At 42.1% G+C, this 20,449-nt stretch overlaps 1 long non-coding RNA gene across 4 annotated transcripts in view; it reads right to left on the reverse strand.

Moving 5' to 3' along the window:
• Positions 1-20,449, reverse strand: part of LOC116083643 — a 40,620-nt gene that overhangs the window by 4,848 nt on the left and 15,323 nt on the right. For 2 of the 4 annotated variants that reach the window (XR_004115825.1, XR_004115826.1), the window contains exons 2-4: positions 12,063-12,191; positions 11,482-11,689; positions 1,342-1,500 (exon numbers count right to left, since the gene is read on the reverse strand). This is a non-coding gene — a long non-coding RNA (uncharacterized LOC116083643). The remainder of the gene's footprint in view (positions 1-1,341; positions 1,501-11,481; positions 11,690-12,062; positions 12,192-20,449) is intronic. The other 2 variants (XR_004115827.1, XR_004115828.1) reach the window with 2 other exon arrangements.

Genomic DNA, 20,449 nt, shown 5'->3' on the forward strand with positions numbered 1-20,449 from the left:
AGAGAGAGAGAGAGAGAGAGAGAGAGAGAGAGAATAGGCTGAGTAGCAGCACAGCAATCCATAGATAGATCTACATTTAATCCAAATTCAAATATGAGCTGGATCTGAAGTTTCAGAGTGCAGGATTCCTAGTCTTCTCTGATCTCACTGTCTCATCTCTGAGACATCTCCTGTAGATGCTGCACATGGTGAATCAACTGATTGGATGGTCCATACTGCTGGATTCTGAACAATATATGCTACTACCTAGCCACCAAATTGGTAACATCTCTGAGATGTTCCTGTGAGATTTTTGAACTGATGTAATCCCTGGGTGTGCTGGTGGCACCTGTGTATCCACTAGAAAGTTTGGAAACTGGAGCATGTAGCTTGAAATGCAGAAGAGTTAGTCACAGACCTATCCTCTCTAGACCTAATGGGCAAGCTACAGAAAATTGCATGGGAGACAAGCAAAACTTATAATGTGAACCAAAGTGGGAAGGAAACATAGAAACCCTAAAGCCACAGCAGGGTCTTCCAACCACACTGCTTGTCTCTGGAGATATTGGAAGCTATAATGCTAGTCCAGTAGGTGAACAAGGGCACTGAGGTAGCTACCCTGCCCATGGGAACCAGATCTCTGGATGGGTGGTTGTGGTTGATAGCACTGTTTGAACACAACTTTCATTTTGGAGAAACACAGAGAAAGGTCCTGCAAGAGGAAGAACCAGGATATTGTGTGCATTTCCAAGGGCAAGAGCTTAAGAAGAGATCATAGCAGAAAGGAAGGGGAACTCAAGCTCAGAGGTCTGTGATTCTTGGGCTTCTGAGCAGAAAATCGGGCTTAACTGTGTACGAGAAGGCTCCATTTCTTGATGATCAGGAATAGGTGGCAGTCTTGCAATAGGCCTGGTCTGGCCTGTGGAGGGCCAACAATAACCAGTGCTCCTGAGCCAGCACCACAGAGTGTTCAGGAAGTGGGACAGACCTCAGGAGCTTCCTGTCGAGATTTATCTTTGCTCATCATTCATTCATGATGTCATTCTTTATCTCCATCAGCCAGCATCACGCTTAAAACCAAGTGATAGATTCTAAGATTCAAGATGTCAAAGACAGCCCCAAATCTGACACAGATCCAGCTCAGTCCAGATTTGTCCAGTGTGTTTTAGAGGACTCAGTATATAATGAAACCTGGGCTAGCCACAGTGTCCACAAAAATATGCAATCATCTCTAGCTCGACCACAAAGAAGTCACAGTTTGTAAGCCAATAATTACAACCAGATATAACAAGGGTGTGACAGATGGACAGACAGCAGGAGTTACAGGGTGTGAAAGAGTGTGGTGCCCGGAGCAATCTTCACCTGATGTGTTGACAACAGTAGCAGGAAGCAGAGTGGCTGAGTGCCACTTTCAGGAAGTGGCTCAGGTCTGATGGGCATGGCAGCTAGACCAGGTTTGAGAGCCATCATGACAATAGGGCTCACAGCTCATAAGATGCTTGGGGACCTTTCGAAGGACTTCTGGAAGTCAGAGGAGACACATGTCAGTGGGCATGCCAAAGCAGTGGATTATATTTATTACTGTGAGATTCCTCTACAAAACTGGAGAACAACAAGCATAAAGGAGTTCTCCTACTAACAGTCTACCTACCAAGAAAATGAAGGGCATACCAAGCACCCAGGGCTAACAAGGTCCCTTCTTATACATTACCCTAAGTAAGTACCAGATGCTTCTTCAATTTGGGGTGATCATAGTAAAGCCCTGACACCTGGGGACAACACAGGGGATCAATAAAGAGATTATGGGGCACCAAGCATGAGGTCTCTGTGCCCTGTCAGCTTACCTGGAACTGACCAGGAACCCAACACTGAGGAGAAGATGGAAAATAGGTTCCCACCACAGAAATCTTAATTCCACCAACCAGGGTGCAAATTTTAATAAGAAAAGAAGAAGGAGAAGGAGGAGAGAAGGAAAGAAGAAAGAAAAAAGAAAAGAGAAGAAAACAGAAAAGGAAAAGAAAGGAAAGGAAAGGAAAGGAAAGGAAAGGAAAGGAAAGGAAGAGGAGAAGAGAGGAGAGGAGAGGAGAGGAGAGAAGAGAAGAGAAGAGAAGAGAAGAGAAGAGAAGAGAAGAGAAGAGAAGAGAAGAGAAGAGAAGAGAAGAGAAGAGAAGAGAAGAGAAGAGAAGAGAAGAGAAGAGAAGAGAAGAGAAGAGAAGAGAAGAGAAGAGAGGAGAAGAGAAAATGTGCAGAAGACGGGCTCTCTGGAAAAGCAAGGTACCATACTGTGCCTTCATCTGAGAAGCAAGTGGAAGTCCCTCAGGAAAGGAAGCTAGCAGCCACACCTGGCAGCGGGCCCCGTGGCACCAAGTGCTGCCCGCTGTTCCCTTCTCTGCCAGCTCGTTAATCACAGCCTGTCAGTGTAATTTCAGTGAATGTTTATCTTATTTTATTTGTGTAATCCAATTACTTTTGTTTTCTTCCGCAGGTCGGGGATCTCTTGGTTTCCAGCATCCTGTCACTTGGTCCACTTTAGACGAGGACAATTCAATTCATTATCATTAAGTGCCAACTTTTAATACCACTTTGGGGGGAAAATGACTGAAAGAAAATCCACCAGGCACAGCCCTGGCCCCGCATAGAAGGATCGAGCTGTTCTGAGCACCTGAGCGGTGCGGAACCACTGTCCTCGGGGCCCCTAATGTCATTCTGAGCCTGCAGCTCATTAACACTCCATTCCCTAGCAGCCCCCACCCCATCCCTCACACATACACACACACCCGTCAGGATGAGAACTGAATTCTGTGTGCTGTTTTTGGTAATAAGAGTTGGTGGGAACACCAAAGGAGAGGGCCATGCCATGAATATGCTTGCTCACGTATGCTCATGTGCTAGTATATACTTACATTTGTGTGCATAAACAAGATGTTACAACCCCGTTTGGAAAACTCCACTTCTGTCTTACAACATGTGCCAGTTGGAGCCTCAAGGTCATGAGCAAAGGCGAAGGCTAGTCTGCATGCCTGCTGTTTGACACAGTGAAGGAGGCAGGAGCAGCTCAGCAGCTGTCCAGACGGCAGGGGAGCAAGGCTGCTGTAAGCTCATGCTCTCTTCATTCCTCAGGAGCAGGTGTGTGCCAAGAGCCGTGGCCACTGTGGCACTCTGGAATCTTACTGTTGTCACTTACCCTTTATTGTGGCCTTCTATGTCATGCCGGGAGGAAAAGTTTACATTTACTGGGGTCCTGGTCTACCTTTCTGTCAATGTCCTGAGGGGCCCATAGAGCTGGGCATATCACTGCTGATGCAGTGGATTCGCTGCATGGTTATAAAAGCATCTCCGAGGCCTCTGTGAATTACAAAGTCGCTCAAATGGAAGAAGGGACAGGTACGAACTTGAGGTTGGAAATGGGGAGGTGATTCAGATGGTAAAGTTTCTGCCACTCAAGCATATAGACCTGAGTTCAGATGCCCAGCTCATATAAAGGCTGAGCATAGAGGCACTTTTTTGGAACACCACAACTGGGGAAACTGGTAAAGACAGACTTGGGCTTGGTAGCGAGCCAGTCTGCAGACTCAATGAACTCCAGGGTCAGTAAAGCAATCTTGCTTCAAAATAATAGTCAAAGAACAATTAAGGAAGAACTTGACGTTGACATATGGTCTCCACACAGATATACATTCACACTCAGGAGCTTACAAATACATATCACACACACACTCATACAAACACCTGCACACCACACACTCGTGCACACACAAACACATACATGCACAGGCACACATGCACACACACATACAAATACTCACACACAAACACACACACATGCACACTCACAGGCACACATGTGTATGTACATACACACACACACATACACACACACACACACACACACACACACACACACAAACATGAGATCGAGATGGAAGGACTCTGCAAATGCCAAGCGATCTTGGCCCCACTCACAGAATAACAGAAAGCAACTAGCCTTCCATGACCAACAAAATGCAGGAAGTTTCAAGGTAATGGTTTGCCTGGGAGAAATCATTAGAGACCTGTGTGGCAGCATGGCAGAGGACTATGCAGAAAATATCATGATTCATGGGGGCTAGAGAGATGAATCAGCAGTTAAGAGCACTGGCTGCTCTCCCATAGGTCCTGAGTTCAATTCTCGGCAGCCACATGGTGGCTCGCAACCACCTGTGATGGGATCTGGGGCCTCTTCTGGTGAGTCTGAAAACATTGACAGTGTACACATATACATAAAATAAATTAATTAATTAAAAAATATCCAGAACCATAAAGCTCACCAAAAAAGGGTGAGCTTGACATTGCCTCTGTATCAGAAGTTTAAGAGGAAAATGAACAAAGGCTAAGTAAGGGTTTGTATAAATTAAACACTGAATTATGGGATACTACTGAACTATTCATCACTCAAAAGGAAAGGACTCTCTTTCGATAAAAGACTTTCAATGTATGTGGGCATGTTTGTGCTTGGCCCAAAGCCCAGAGAATGAAGGGTAAATCCATTCCCACCCTGATCATCCACAGAGTTAACAGCCATCCCACCGGCCAGTGTGAAGGACTTCTTTGTGCTGTCTGTCTGTGCCTTGACATGACAACTTCTGCTTGAACACCTGTGAGCACAGATACTTTTCAACTAGAATATGCAGCAATTAGAATCCAAGGTTTCCACTCACTTCTATTTGCCACTATTTATGACACTAGAAGCAGCTTGGATTCCTCTCATGTCTATGAGCCCCATGAGGATGAATAAACAATGTATTAAAAAATGTTGTTAATGTACAAGGCACAGAAGAGTTGCAAGGAATGAGTATTTGGGTGTATCCGCTTCTGTTTTAACATAAAAATGAAAAAATGGGCTGAAGTATTTCAGAGAAAATACACAGAGGAACTTAGATGCATAGTTGGATCCCTAACAACTATGTTAATATTAGAGTCTAGATTCTGAAGATGGAGATAAGGCTCAATTTGAAGAGGAGGTGACTACCCATAAGACCACCTTCACTCAGCACTGAGCCTATGGACCCAGGCTAATGTATCATTCCTGTTAATACTGTTGGGTTTTCTCTACTGGACTATGGTATGAGGAGCACATGGAAATCTTTGCTTTGGTAAAATACTGCTTATTCTACCCACCAGTTTTTCTGGTTTGGTTTTGACTAGTACATATAAATGAAATCAAAATTTTCAGTGGCTTACATTGTATTATTTAATATTAACATTTTAGAAAAATGTACGATAGTAATTTATTTGTGGTGTTTGTGAAGCATTGTTTTCCTTTATATTAATTTTCCCAGAAACAGTTTGTCTAAATTTTGCTATAAAAAAATTAATCAGGTACAGCACAAGCCAGTCAGCCATTATTTCTATTGTCAATCACAGACACAGAAAGCTATTCCCTACCACATTGAACAGTTTCTCTCCTCTTTCAAACATGTTTACAGCCACCTTCCCGTTCAAGCTCACTTGCTTGTGATATATGCCATAGGAATGAATTTTGGAAACTCCAGTAGGAAGGATGATAAAGTAGAACACTGTTATTGGTGACTTGGTCCTTTGGATGTGGCCCTCTTCACATCCCTTGCTTCACAGTGGCACACCAGGAACCGGCCAAGGTGTCCAGCCCTTGGCTAGCACTCCTATAGACCCAGTGTGGTGGAGGCAGGGAGGAGGCACTGCTCAGACTTTCCTTGGAGTTCTAATGTGGACTCAGAGCTTGGAACTATGGTTCTGAACTGTGTCTGTGCTGTTCCCCATATTACTAATATCTGGGAAGCAACAGCAGCTTTCTTTTTCTTGGGACACTGTAGAGATCTGAGGTGAGCATGGGAATACCTGTTCTCCCAATCAGTGGATATGGAGGGGAGTCATGGAGTCTCTATGAATTTGTTTTGATGAAAACAGCAACATGATGCCCTGGTTTCCTCATATGTCTTAGAGACATTCCAACAGACCTTCCCCCTCCTCCTCCTCCTCCTCCTCTTCCTCCTCCTCCTTTTCCTCTTCCACATGCTTAAGCTCTGCATGGTTCCCAGGATCTAAGCATAGGAGAAACACTGGGCTACATGCAAACCAGCAGAGAGAAGTTCAGCTGCCCAGCTCTTGACTCTGCCCAGGTATATAGGCAACCCATGAGAACATGGAGTATTATAGATCTGAGTAAATTCTATAGGCAACCCATGACAACAGGAAATATTACAGATCTGTATAGATTCTATAGGCAACCCATGAGAATATGGAGTATTACAGATATGAGTATATCAGAACAGTAGATGGTGCATCTAGCTTCCTAAGCAATAGCTAAACCAAAACAAGTGACACAGTATGTAACTGCATATTTCTTTAAATATGTCTTTCTATTTCTCACCAAAGGAACACTGGGCTGAATTGTCTTTGCTGTGTGCACTGATTGCACAGTGGAAGTGGTTTCATTATCTTATCCATCAACTTCCTGTTGGTTTGTGAAGACTCTGACATTCTTCCTTTACCTATTCTCTTGTCCAACTCCACCCCTGTTTTCTTTGTTTTTATGTCCCCAAGTGTTTTTATTTAAAAAAAAATTAAAAAGAGCACAAAAAAACAACTTAACGATGTGTCTTAAGAGTTTTGAAAAATAAGTACAAAGCAACCCAAATCCAATATAAAGTGAGAAATAATAATGTGTTCTGGTTAAACACTTGGGATTGAAGTGTTTCGTCATTGGCTAGTTCCATATTTTACAGAAAAAAAGAGATTTCCAAAGTTGTTTTATACAACTTACAGCATTAAAGTCTGCAAGCTCTTGGTCTTCCATTTTGATAATATTTGGTCCTATTATGTTGTCTGTTTAAACATAGAAGTTTAAAATGTGGTATATAAATCACAGTAATTTAATTTATATTTTCTTTTTTTACCTTTTTTTATTAGATATTTTCTTTATTTACATGTCATATGATTTCTCCTTTCCCAGTTTCCCCTCCAAAAAACAAACAAACAGACAGACAAAAACAACAAGAACAAACCTCTGTTGCCTCCCCCCTCCCCATGCTTGCCACCCCACCCTCTCCCACTTATTAGCCCTGGCATTCCCCTACACTGGGGAACAGAACCTTCACAGGGCCAAGGACCTCTTCTCCCACTGATGATCGACTTTGCAATCCTCTACTATACACATGCTGCCAGAACAATCAGTCCCACCATGTATAGTCCTTGGTTTCCACCTCTGTTTTATTGAGACAATTATCTCACTGTAGCTTTCCTTGAACTTACAGCAATCCTCCTCCACCAGCCTCCCAGATCACTGGATTTATAGGCAAAAGTTGCCACACCTGGATATTAAACATTTCTTAATGAGATTCTCATGTGTTCATTTTGTTTCCCTCACAACATGTCATGAGTAGTATTTGAGAGCAAAGATCTTAAATGTGCTTCTACTTTGCACAGTATGCAAAACAACACATTTAGTTTATGGACTATTATCCAAGAAAACATTAGCTAGACTACAAGAGAGGGAAGTCCCAAACAAATGAAACCAGCAATGAAAGTCCATATTACAGCGGATATGCAGACATACAAAATGTTATAAGGAGCCACTGTAAATGACAAACCCCAGTGAGCGCTCATAATCATATGTCAGTTGGCATCTGCCTGTATGTGTGAGCTTGGCTCCTTCACATTCAGTCACCCTGATGGTCTCCAGAGCCAGACTACATTGTGGCATTCATAATAATGCCTATGCTGTTTAAAGAAAAATGAAAGACTATTTCTTATCTGATACTCCAGGCAATCTCAAAACTGTAGGTACCTAAACAACAAAAGGAAACTTGTATACTTCCATCCATTCTTATTCTAAGTGGGAAAAGTGGGAGCACAACAAGGAATGATCAGAACAGAGCAGGATTAAAGCCCCAAACACTAAATCCTGAAGATCCATGCTCTGCATCTGGGGCTAGAATGGAATTTTGGGGTCTTCAATAACCTTGGTTAATTTCATCCCTATAACTCTACTACTTATAGCACAGAAAGCCTCTCTTGAACTTACTTCACTACATTCTTACAGCTTTCCTCAGCAGACATGGTCCAGCATCCCCATTTGTGTGTCAACTTGACACAAGCTGGAGTTATCACAGAAAAAGGAGCCTCCCTTAAGGAAATGCCTCCATGAGATCTAGCTACAAAGCATTTTCTCAATTAGTGATCAAGGGTGGGAGGGCCCATTGTGGGTTGTGCCATCCCTGGGCTGGTAGTCTTGAGTTCTATAAGAAATCAAGCTGAGCAAGTCAGGGAGCAAGCCAGTAAGTAACATCACTCCATGGCCTTTGCATCATCAGATCCTGCTTCCTGACCTGCTTGAGTTCTAGTCCTGACTTCCTTCGGTGATGAACAGCAATGTGGAAGTGTAAGCTGAATAAACCCTTTCTTCCACAGCTTGTTTCTTGGTCATGTTTGTGCAGGAAGAGAAACCCTGACTAAGACACCCATCATCCTGTGATCTCTATTGTTTCACTTTCACAGATTCACACAGTGGAACCCCAGGGCCTCCATTCGGGATCTATAGCTGTAATACTATTGCCTGGCCTCGGTGGCTTTCTAGAGACATGGTGAAAGACTTCATTATTCCTATATTCTTTTATGACTACAAAAACAGTACTATACGACAGTGTTGTGAAATTCTCTTGCAAGCTCTGGATGGAGCATGAGCCTCTTGGAGCACAGTTCAGTTAGCTCCTGTGTGATGACCTTGTGGAAACATTCTAGATTGTGGTCACCAAGGGAGATCTGCATTCTCAGTTTAGGCTCTCTCTTTTCAAATAAGATCACATTCTCACCAGTTGGATCCATTAATGGATGGGCTCTTGGCTCTGGATGTATTTCCTCTTGCCTTAGTATGTAAAAGAATGGTTTTCTATAACAAGTACCCCTCATGATTATCAAGGCATTAGCTACAAAGTGACTTGCTCAGCTCTTCTCCTACATGACAAAGTACATGTTTTTACATCTCTCTACCCATGCCATTTTTTTCTTCTTTACTATACAGCCACATGCACAGGAAAAGGCAGCCAGGCTGCAGTCTGAGTACTCTCTTATCTTGAATTCACCAAACAAGGCAGTCTGTTTATCTTTAAACTGAATGAGAGTTAAGTTTATCTTTAAATGAATTTATCTTCAAACTCAACTCAAGATCATAGGACATGAAGAGAATGACAGCAGCTCCTTTGCCAAAATATCATGCTGATGATCCAAACGTAGTTCCTGATAGTCACTTTGTTCCCTCCTGAAACCTCCTCAACCAAGCCTCCACTCACTGCTGGTCAACACTCTTGACTTCCAAGTCCCCTTCAGAATTCCCATTAAGGTCTGCTTCCAGCGTGTTAAGGCTTTTCCAGACCAAAATACCAAGCTCTTTCATATTGTATCTGATGTCAGGAAGCAAAGCAATGTGAATGCTTACACTTAGCCCACTTTCTTATTTTTTTATTCTGTCCAGAGCCCCAAGCCCAAGGAATAGTGCTGCTGTCTTTTAGGGTAGCTCTAACCATTTTGATTACTTTGATCAAGATAATCCCTCACAGGTATACCTGGAGGCTTGTCTCCTAGGTAATTGATTCTAAGTCCTGCTATTTTAACAGTCAAGACTAATTAAGACAGTCTGTAAGATGAAAAACTCCTAAACCTTCACATTGGGGGTCAAGTTGCTGACATCATTCTTCAGACCTATTCTGAGCATCCAAACAGCCAACGTAGACCTTTTGGGAAGACCTCTGCCTGGTTCTGCTGGGGAGAACACCAACTAAGGCAATGGGAAGCTCAGGAGTCAAATCCAAAATATTTCAACAAATCATACAAGTCAGTAGTAATGTAAAACTTCTAGACATATGTAACAAACTAAGTTAAAATTGTGAATAAAAAAAGATAAGTATGTAAATAATACATGAAAAGTTAAGTGAGAAGGCAACACTCCCCTCAAAGAAAAACCCACGATCTGATGGTTTTATGGGTGAAGTTTGCCAGGCACACGAAGAAACAATACTGTCAATTCTTGTCAAGCTCTTTCAGAACATTTATAAACACATTCTTAATTTCAGCTGACATCCTCTTCTACCTTGCAGAATAAGGAAACTGTAGGAGAGAAAATTACAGCTCAACATCCTCTGTAAACACAGGAACACAAATCTTCCAAGGAAAGCTACTGAGACAACAGGTAAGAAGAAGCAGTTACCAAGATCATGTGAGATGGACCCTGGGAAAGCCAATAGTTTGACGGATGCTGATCGATAAATGTCATACATCACATTCACATAACAAAGGATGAAACCCCAGGACCATTTTCACTGATCTGAAAGAAACATTTGACAGAATCCAACATTGTTTCATAATAAAAGTCTCCTAAAGAATGTACCTATACATGACCAAGATTTGAAATTGTCTATCTGATGATATAATCTTATGTATAGAAAACCTTAGATCTTCACATGACCAAGGTGGTAAAATGCAGGACAGTTGCTCAGCTGAAGTCACATGGGAGCACAAGCTGAGGAGTTCTCCTCTGAGATCAGGAATGTGACAAACATGTCCCTCCTCATAGTGTTTATTTAATGTAGTAGTGGACACATAGTCAGATCAATTACACATGAAAATAGATAAATAAATAAATAAATAAATAAATAAATCCAAATGTGAATTTGTGAAAAGATTTGAAATTGTCTATCTGATGTATATCTGATGATATAATCTTATGTATAGAAAACCTTAGATATTCACATGCACATACAGAGACAGATACACATAACACACAGGCACATATACTATACCACACACACATACACGTCTTGCATGTAAATATACACAGATGAACACATATAACATACACACGCAAATACAACACCACACAAACACACACAAACATCCTGCACATAAACACAAACACAGACAAACACATATAACATACACACACACACCACATCACACAAACACACACACACACACTGAGCCCACTTAGAACTGATGTGCAAAGCAGCAAAACAGTACATCAAATATACATGAGGATGATCATTTACTGAGGTCATGTGGGAGTGGAGTCTAAGAAGAGAGAAGAAGGAAAGAAGGGAGGGATGATAGAGAAGGAGAAAGAAATGGACAGAGAAGAAGGGAGATTGGAGGGCTGGAGACAATGAGAGAAGGAATGGAGGGAGGAAGAACAAATGAGGAAGGAAGGAGGAGGGAGGGAGAGATGGAGAGAAGGAATAAATAAATAAATGAGGGCAGGAAGGGGTGAGGAAAGGAACATTACTTGGGTCCTGTTTCAACAGCTCCATTCTGTTAGTGTTTACTTCTGAGAAACAGACCCCAAAATGATCCACACACACTGAGGCCACATCAACCACAGGTCTGAGGCAGAAAGCCCCACTCTGCACTGCCTGTGTGCATCCAACAGTGAGCACTCACCTCCTCACTTACAAAACAGCAACATCCTCTACCTTCTGTAGTTCATGCTTCTCTTACCTGTAGTAGTCCATCTTCCTTCACTAGCCATCAATACTCAGAAACCACTATGTCATCCTTGTGCAAACACTGAAACATCCAAACCAGCAACACTAGCAATCCAATAGGCACTCCGAGAATCCCCCTAATTATGTTTAAGGTTTGCATAATTGCACACATTGTGCTGTGTCTTGATGTGTACATTTGCTTCAGTGTTCTCTCTTTTAGACTGTAAAGTAGAAGATGGAGAAGTATCATTTTAATGATGTTTGCACAAGACTCAGCAGGAAACCCCAGCTAGGGAAACAAGGTGGAGTGGAGTCATCTGGGAGATCAGACGTGTGTGTTTTTCCAAACAAACAATCCTGTGTTTGCTAGGCTGCTTCTTGTCTATGCAGACACTAGAAGCCAGCATTTATTTGGGCTTACTTCACATATATGCATCATCATCTGTCCACTGACAGAAGGACCAGCAATATCTATATAGGCATGTGCTTGGCACACAGAGTCCTTTCCCAGGTTCACAACAACTTGTGACCAGAGGGGTAACCCTGCTCTGCCAGGACTCTGAACTGCCCAGCCTCACTGTCTCTCAAACTCACCAGTCAGCTGCTTATTCTTTGTGCACACCATGCCACCTTGATCTCTCATGCACCCACAGCAGCAGCTTGTGTCCAGACCTGCCTGTAACAGAGCAGGTTGTTAGCAGTCACAGGCCCGCTTGGCAGCATCTTGAAGAGAATAAGACAAGAATGAGAGACATGTCAGGTGTCTGGGCCGCGCTGTGCTGCCCCATCTTGTTATTTTCCCGTGTTAGCATAAAAGAAAATTGTTGGTCATTATGCCGTCCTTAACATCTCCACAATCCTTTAGTATACTGTATAAAAATCGTTAATTACTGCAATAAAGAAGCAGCACCTATTCTCCACTCAGTGTCTTGGTTCCTCTTCTATGAATCTCTCCCTGGGGCCCTATAATTGCTTCAGCCAACCATTAACCCAATGCAGTGAACTAATAGAGAGTATATTATTGTTTAAATAATGCATTTGCTTTGAATATACAATTATGCTGGGTGGACAGGAATCATGAGAGGAATATAATTTAGTACAGGGCTTTGGCAAGTACATTGGGCTTCTTGTAGACATTTTGAGGCTTGGCCAAACTCTCTGACAGTAATATACCCATTTCCTTAGACCATCTGGAACAGAGTCAGTGACCCATGAACTCTATCTTCCCTTGGGTCCCCGTTCATGATCCGCCTTTGCTCTCATTGATTAGCCAGTGACCTTCATCTGTTGACTAGTAATTGGACTGAGTGTTCATTCCTGTCACCATTGGCACAGTCTTCACCCAGGCTGCTGGATTTGAGTTGCATGTAGTAGGTATTTACTGGAGAGTGATTATGGTCAGAGGCTGTGGGGTTGGGAGATGAATAAACTGAAGAGTTGACTTTGAATATTCAGGGAATTGTTGTAAAATTCCTGATGGTTGCATAGTGTTTGCTACAGGTGTGTCCTACCTGGGACCTGCAGGCAACAGTATGCATCTTATGTGAGCTATAAATATGGCCCAACACACAACAGCAAAACTTTGAGCGCCCCTGATAGAGTCAGCCAGCAGCTACCAGTTCAGCCTGAACAGAGGATGCTTCCAAGGGCAAGCAGCTGGCCTCCAAACAGGGAGCTCAGATCCAGAGGGAGAATGTCAGTGTGTCTGCATTTCAGGCAAGAGACTCAGGCCACTGAGGTACTGATTAGCCCAGCTCTGCTGGTAGAGGTGAAAGTAGGGACTATGACGTGGAGCTCCTGGACACAAGTGGGCTTCCCTGTCCCGGCTCGATGGGAGCAGGGTGGCCAGAATGCTATGGAGAAGAGCGAATGTCTTTGTACTGACCCTGTGTCCACACATTCTTTAAGGAATCACTGTTCCTTGTAACATCAGTACACAGTCCAGCTGTAGTCATCCCAGAGCACACGGTACTGACACTGTGCATTCAGACACTGAGTACTTGGTTTCAAATTTCCTCAATGCTCATGGGACTGGGGCTCCATCCAGACACACCCTCCACTCAGCAGCTCACTCCCCACTCCTCCTCCACTGTTTTTCATCTCTAATTTCTACCCCATCCAAGTACCTCTACCTGTGAAAATAATCGATTCTCTCAGCCCACAGAGATAATTTATATTTTCTCTTATTCTATTTCACCCCATCTCTCTAGGCTCAGCATCCCTGTACTTCCAACCATCCTGATTTATTTTGTTTCAAAATCTCTCTCTTTTTTTTTTCAGTTATTACTTTCTGATTTGTGTCAACCGGAAATTTTATGGTTGCTCCATCCCTGAGTAAAGACATCATCTCTTACTGAGCTCTCTTTCTGTGTAGAGAGAGCCAGGCTGTGAGATGGGACAGAGTAGCTCAGCTGTAGAAGGATTCAGGGAGTCTGTAGAGAATGCAGTATGAAGAAGGCAGTGGGTAAGGCCACCCTGTGGCCTGCTGGTGGCCAGGCCTATGGAGACTTCCTCACTAGGAAGGCAGTGTGGTAAGGAGCTCAGGCTGATCCAGCAGCCTCCCGAGTATCTTAGTAAAAGGAATATGTATGGAAGAATAGCAGCATGTCTCAGAATCTCAGAGTCTGAAGACTCTGAAGTAGATCCTCAAGCTACATACAGAAGGTTGAAGCAAACAGGGAGTCCTAGGTCAGTTTACAGAGAGATCAAGGTAGCCAGTGTATTAAGACAACGTGACTAACCAGAGCCCAGGGACACAGAAATCATGAGGTCATTATCAGTGAGGTATAATATTTGGGGGCTGGCAGTGGGCAGAGGCATCCCACCTGTGTGAAGCAGGTTCTGGATCATCAGGCCCTGCTGGATGGTGGTCTGCACAGAGCTAAGGAAGAAAAAAAGACCAAGAGGAGAGTGTCACATTGCAGACACTACGCATGTAGGGTCCTTTAATATTGCCCCAAGTTGACAGTTCATCCTGGCCAAGTGCCAAAGTGACAAGAAGGGGAGAAAATCAGGCCAGTCAAAAAGTGTTCAGAGTAAAACGCAATGTCACATTTAATTTGCATTTTAAATATCAGTGTAAGACTTCGTGGATGCAGCTTCTGACCTTTTTAGGAACATACTCTTGCAGCAAACCCTGCTCCTCTGGCTTTTACAATCTTTCCATCCCTCCTTTCTACAATGATGCCTTAGCCTTAGAGACAGGCTATATGCTGTATTTTGTATCAGCTGGGACTAGGACATTGTGATTGGCTGTGGTTTTCTCTAGTGGCCTCCATCTATCACAAAGAGACCTTTCCTGATGAGTAAGGACAAATGTTTAGAATGTAGTTGGGAGTTATGCTGGTTTAGTAAGACCACCAACTGACATGCTGATGTAAAGGGGCAAGCTCGGGAGGAGGCCTCTGGGAGAGCAACAAGTGTTTCTAACCACTGGGCAATCTCTCCGGCTCAAGGTTGTGTTTCATAATATTCTTGATAATGCTTTCATTGCGTTTCTAGTAATGTTTTATCTTGATTTACATGCCCCCTTTAGAAGTTTCTTGAGTTGATGACACAGTTGTGCTTTTACTCCTTTGGAAGTGTTCTGTGCTATTGCGTTCATCTGCTCTCTGTGGCCTGATGGTCTCACTCACCTGTGAGCACACCTGCAGGCTTTAATAATGAACACTGAGTGATCAGCTATTGCTCTTTGGGAACATTGGTGCTATTCTGAAGGGCTGTGGCCCTCTCAACCCAGTTAAGGAGAAACCTCAGGACACAGCCTGGTGCGCCTGAATATTTGGTTCAGAGAGCAATATCCTCTCACTTTTAAAATTTCTCCATCTGTGCAGGGTCTTTGTCTACTATCCCCAAGTCTCAGTGCTTTTGTGGGCCACACGTGCCTGGTAGGTTTATTTAATTTATATCTTAAGTACATTCTCTTTGAATTTGCTATGATCTACTTACTGTGTTTTTATATTTCATTGATTTTTTTTTTTATTTTCTTACTCCCAGTTGAATTGCATATCATAGGTCTAGTTTCTTGAATCACAGCTTTGGGTACAGTTAGCCTAGCTTTACTTCTTTTTAAAATTTTACTATATTTTAATTTATTTAAACTCTGTTGTCAGAGGTCACATGCTATAGCCACTTATAGAAGTCAGATCACATCTAGGAAGAGATGACTCCTTCTTCTAGGATGTGGGTCCTGTGGATGGAACTGATGTGCTTAGCAGCACCTTTACCCACTGTTCCACCCCACCAGCTATTTCCTTCCTTTTCAAACATGAAGGTATAAAATCATTTGTCCACCTTATACAATCCTTATGTCATTCCAAAGACTGTGGCATGTCCATGACTTATGTGTCCTGATTTTTTTAGTTTTCTAGATATAAGTTATAAAACTTTAGGACACAGCTCAATGATTCTTCATTATCCATATACTTGCATAATGATCACCACAACTCAGTCATAGTAGTGCTGTCCCAAATCTTCCTGTGTGCTCTGTAGCAGAGCACAGAAAGTCACAGGTACTTCCTGTCTCTATGGATGTGCTTTTCTTGAGAGTTTATATCCTTATTTCATGTTAGAAGTATTGAAAAATCTTCAGTGCTAATGCTCTCTCTTCTTGATAATGCAAAACCCAGAGCTATACAGTCATCAGGAAATGTATAAGTGGGCAAACTAGAGAAGTGCATACACATATGGCGATGTATGTGGATCTGTTCATCATGTGTTTATTTGTGCACGTGTAGATACAAGTGTGAGCATATGTGCATATATGTGTGCACCTGTGCAGGATCTTACCAAAGGATGTGTTTTTACATTTATACTGCAGCCTCCAGCAGGGCTATGTTCCTCTCTACGGATGGCATCCAGTCTGGATTGCACACCCTGTGTGTTCATCAATGACGGGCTCAGAATTATCCCAGTGCCTTGATGTTGTGTACAGTGCTGTGATAAGCGTGGGTAGAGAAGCTCCATGAAGACCATCAGTCTTGATTCTCTTAGCTATATCCTTGGAAGCAGCATCACTCAGTCACAAAGTCACATTTAGTACCTTAAACAACTGTCTACCTGTTGCCCAACATAGCACTGATCTTTGACACTTCCCTGGCAATGTGCAAGGGTTTGGTTCCTTATGTCTTCACTGACACCCAACATTTCCAACTTATAACATAATAATAATGAAATGCTTGGATAATGAAATACAGTTGATTTGCATATCATAGGTCTAGATTCTTGAAGCATACCTTCGGGTATACTTTGAAGTTTATTTAAGTGAACGTGTAAGGAACACATAGATTTCCTACAGCCCCCCCCATTGCCAGCATCCCCTACAGAGTGGTGGCAGTGACAAGTGCTGGCCCTTCACTGGCACAGGTATCTAAAGCCCACAGCTTTCCCTAAAGTTCACTAGGATATTGTAGATAAAGGCAGATGTCTAATGCCGTGGATCTAGCATGATAATGCCATGCATAGAAACTATTCTACCCTACACACTCTGTGTGCTAATTCCCCCTAAAGCCAGGCCACCATTCACCCCCTTAGTGTTTCCTTGACTCTGCCTTATGCATTCCTTTCATTCAAATTCAGTTACATGTGCTTATAGTTCTCCATGTATTCTTGTCTTGTAGTTTGGGGACTTATTTCTCAGCAGAACAGAGCATCCTTCATGTAGACTTGCAGTCAGTTCTTAGTAGATACCACAGTTTATTCATTAGTTTACTATGTGACTTCCTAGTTATGAACAAAGCTGCCATCTACGTCCGGGTGCTGGTTCTGTGTGGCCTGAAGCCTAGGCATGATTATAGGGCTGTACATTAACAGTATCCCTGGTTTTGTAAGAGCTAATAAGTGTATTCTGAAGCAGCTATACTGTTCTGCATTCCCACTGACATGGCTCCATGGTCCACTTTTTATATCAGCATCTCATTTTTGGGATATTACAACTTTGTGACATATCAAATCAGGTTGTACAATGTCTCAAGCTTTGTTCTTCTTGTTCACGATTTCTTTGACTCTTCAGGATCCTTGAAGCTCAGGGTTGTTTTCTGCTATCTGGAATACAATGTCTTTGAGATTTTCACAGGATCATGTTGAATCTCTGAATCAATTTTAACAGTGTACACACTTTAACAATATTAATTCTTTCAATCCAGGAACTTGGTGCATCCTTCCATACATTTATACTTTATAAGAATGATTTTCAGTCTTTTATATAAAGATGTATACCTCCTGGATCAAATCTATTTCTACTTTATTTTGGTGCTACCAAAAGTGGGATTGGTTTCTCAACTTCTTTGTTATGCTATTTTGGTGGTCATGTGTGTGAATTTAATGGATTTTGCATGTTGATTTCTTTGTTGATAGCCAAGACTCTCTCAGCAACCCTCCACTTGCTCAGGTGTAGTCTTGTCAAGGTGCAGGCTGGGGCAGGGGCCAGGGCCTTGAGGGCGGGGCCAGGGCCTTGAGGGCGGGGCCAGGGCCTTGAGGGCGGGGCCAGGGCCTTGAGGGAGTTCAGGTTTTGGAGTCTGCAAACTTGTTTTTCCCTCTGATGAGACTGAAGTTATCATACTCAAGGCTGCTGTGTGCTTGGTCTCTGACATACTTGAGAAAACCTGTGTTCTTTTTGTACAACATTGCTTGATTAGCATCTTGCTGACTAAATCCCATTGTATGATGGGTTTTTGCTGACCCTGTTCTTTTTTTTTCTCCTACACATAATATTTAAGATGCTCTATTTCTTAATAAATTTTCTTACATGACCCATCAGCTTGTGTGAGACATTCTGATTCCAAGTTTTCCTATTTTCTCTAACTTCCCATCCCCTGGTCCTCTTTAAAACCCTTTCACTGACCTTCCGGTCCAGATCAGTTTTGTATGTTGCAGCTTTATAGATTTGTTTCATTTTTAGTGATTTTGTGTCTGGTGAAATTTTTGTTTTTATACACCAGTTCTTATTGTCAAAAGAGGTGTTGAACTTACCATTGCTAATCTGAATACATTTCATTTATTTTGTCTTCTTGCTTAATTGCTCTGTCAAGTATTCCTAGTTCCACATTAAGCAGAACATACCAGAATGATTACCCCTGGCTTGTCTCTGATCATACAGGAAATGCTTTCAAGCTTTTATAACCAAATGAGATTTTAGCCTTGGACTTCTGTATGTGGCATTTATTGTGTTAGATGCATACCATCAGTGCTTATTCAAGAAAAGCTTCTATCAAGAGGGCATGCTAAGCTTTTACACATGCATTCTGTACCTGTGAGACTCTTACATGGTTTTACCCTCAGCTCTGTCCATGTGTCCATGTGTCCATATCTTTCTGTTAAACTCTCTGTGGTCTTGATTTCTCATTTGATATCTGATCTTATTCTTACATTATTACATTATTATTATTATTAATTATTGTAGGGAAGATGTCTGTTTACTGTCAACCTTTTTCAGATATAAACCTTTTGCAGATATATCTGCATTTCAGATATTTATAGGTTTCCACAATTTTATCCTTCCAATAATCCCTAATTTTGCCATAGCTGGGGAATATGCTCCATGTGATTTTAATCTTTGAAACTCTTTTACTTATGGTTTGGTATATGGTCAAGTCTAAAGAATACCTGTTTCTGCTGTGTGCTTGAAAGACAAGTGCAAGCTACTGCTTAGGAGAAGCTTTCAAACGTATCAGTTAATCATCTGCCCTTAAACTTTCTCTCATTTTATACTGACAGTGGACTGACATCTCTAGCCATAGCTGTTGACATGTCTCTTATGATTCTTTTGAATTTTACTCAGTGTGTTTAGGGTTCCATTGTGTTTAAAGCCATTATATCTTCCTGGCATTTCAATGAGATATTCTGTTTCTTCTCTAGGTCATGAGTGATTTCAAGATTTTTTTTTTATTTGAAAATCTGTTATTTGCTGTGCCCAGAAAGGAACTTGCTTAACCAATCAAACTTCCTGAATAAGCACTGATGGTATGCATCTAACACAATAAACACCACATACGGCAAGTCCAAGGCTAAAATCACATTTGGTTATAAAAGCTTGAAAGCATTTCCTGTATGATCAGAGACAAGCCAGGAGTAATCATTCTGGTATGTTCTGCTCAATGTGGAACTAGGAATACTTGACAGAGCACTGAAGTCCCCTGACTTTATAACCCCACTCCAGCTTTCCAGTTATGACCATTTGTCACAAGTTTATATTCATTCATGCAGTGGTCCTGGGTGGCACAGGCTATGTGATTTACAGCCTAGGTCTTCTTTGCTCATGGTGATCATTGCTAGGTAGGAAATCTGCTCTTTCTCAGAAAGTAAGAAAATATGAGATCCAAGAGTCTGACTCAGTGGAAAGACATAGCTGCTCATGGTGTGGTGCTCATGGCAAGAGGAGGCACAAAGGACCTGCTCAGTGGACAAAGAAGCTAGCCAGTAAGGATGTTTCTACCTAAATCAGTACTCTGGTTTGAAAAATATAAATATTAGACTAATTAACCAGTATCTATGAATATGTTACTAACATGAGAAATGTGAAGGACAATATAAAGTATTCTGGAAAATTCTCCTTAAAAGTTAAAACCTGTCAGATGGGCAGGTGGCACACACCTTTAATAACAATACTCAGGAAGCAGAGGTGGGCAGATCTCTGTGATTGGAAGCCTGCCTGGTCTATAGTGTGAGCTCCAGAACAGCTAGGGATATCTAATAAGATTAATAAATAAATATAATAACAATAATAATAATAGTAATAGTAGTGGTAGTGGTAGTGGTAGTAAGATAGTACCTCCAAAACAACTTTTCTCAAGTCTGAATCACATATTGGTTGCTTATGCAGAGTTTATCAGTGATGGGTCAAGCAAGTCCCTTTCTGGGAATGGCTGACCACCTTTCTCGGGCACAGCTCTTCTCTGCAGCTGGGACTTGGAAAAGAAAAATTAATTTATTAATGCAGTTCTTTGGGTGTGCAAAATCTCATGGTGACGTGTGTAATGAGCCTC

Source organism: Mastomys coucha, unplaced genomic scaffold (assembly GCF_008632895.1).
Source record: "Mastomys coucha isolate ucsf_1 unplaced genomic scaffold, UCSF_Mcou_1 pScaffold8, whole genome shotgun sequence".
NCBI classification, from domain to species: domain Eukaryota; kingdom Metazoa; phylum Chordata; class Mammalia; order Rodentia; family Muridae; genus Mastomys; species Mastomys coucha.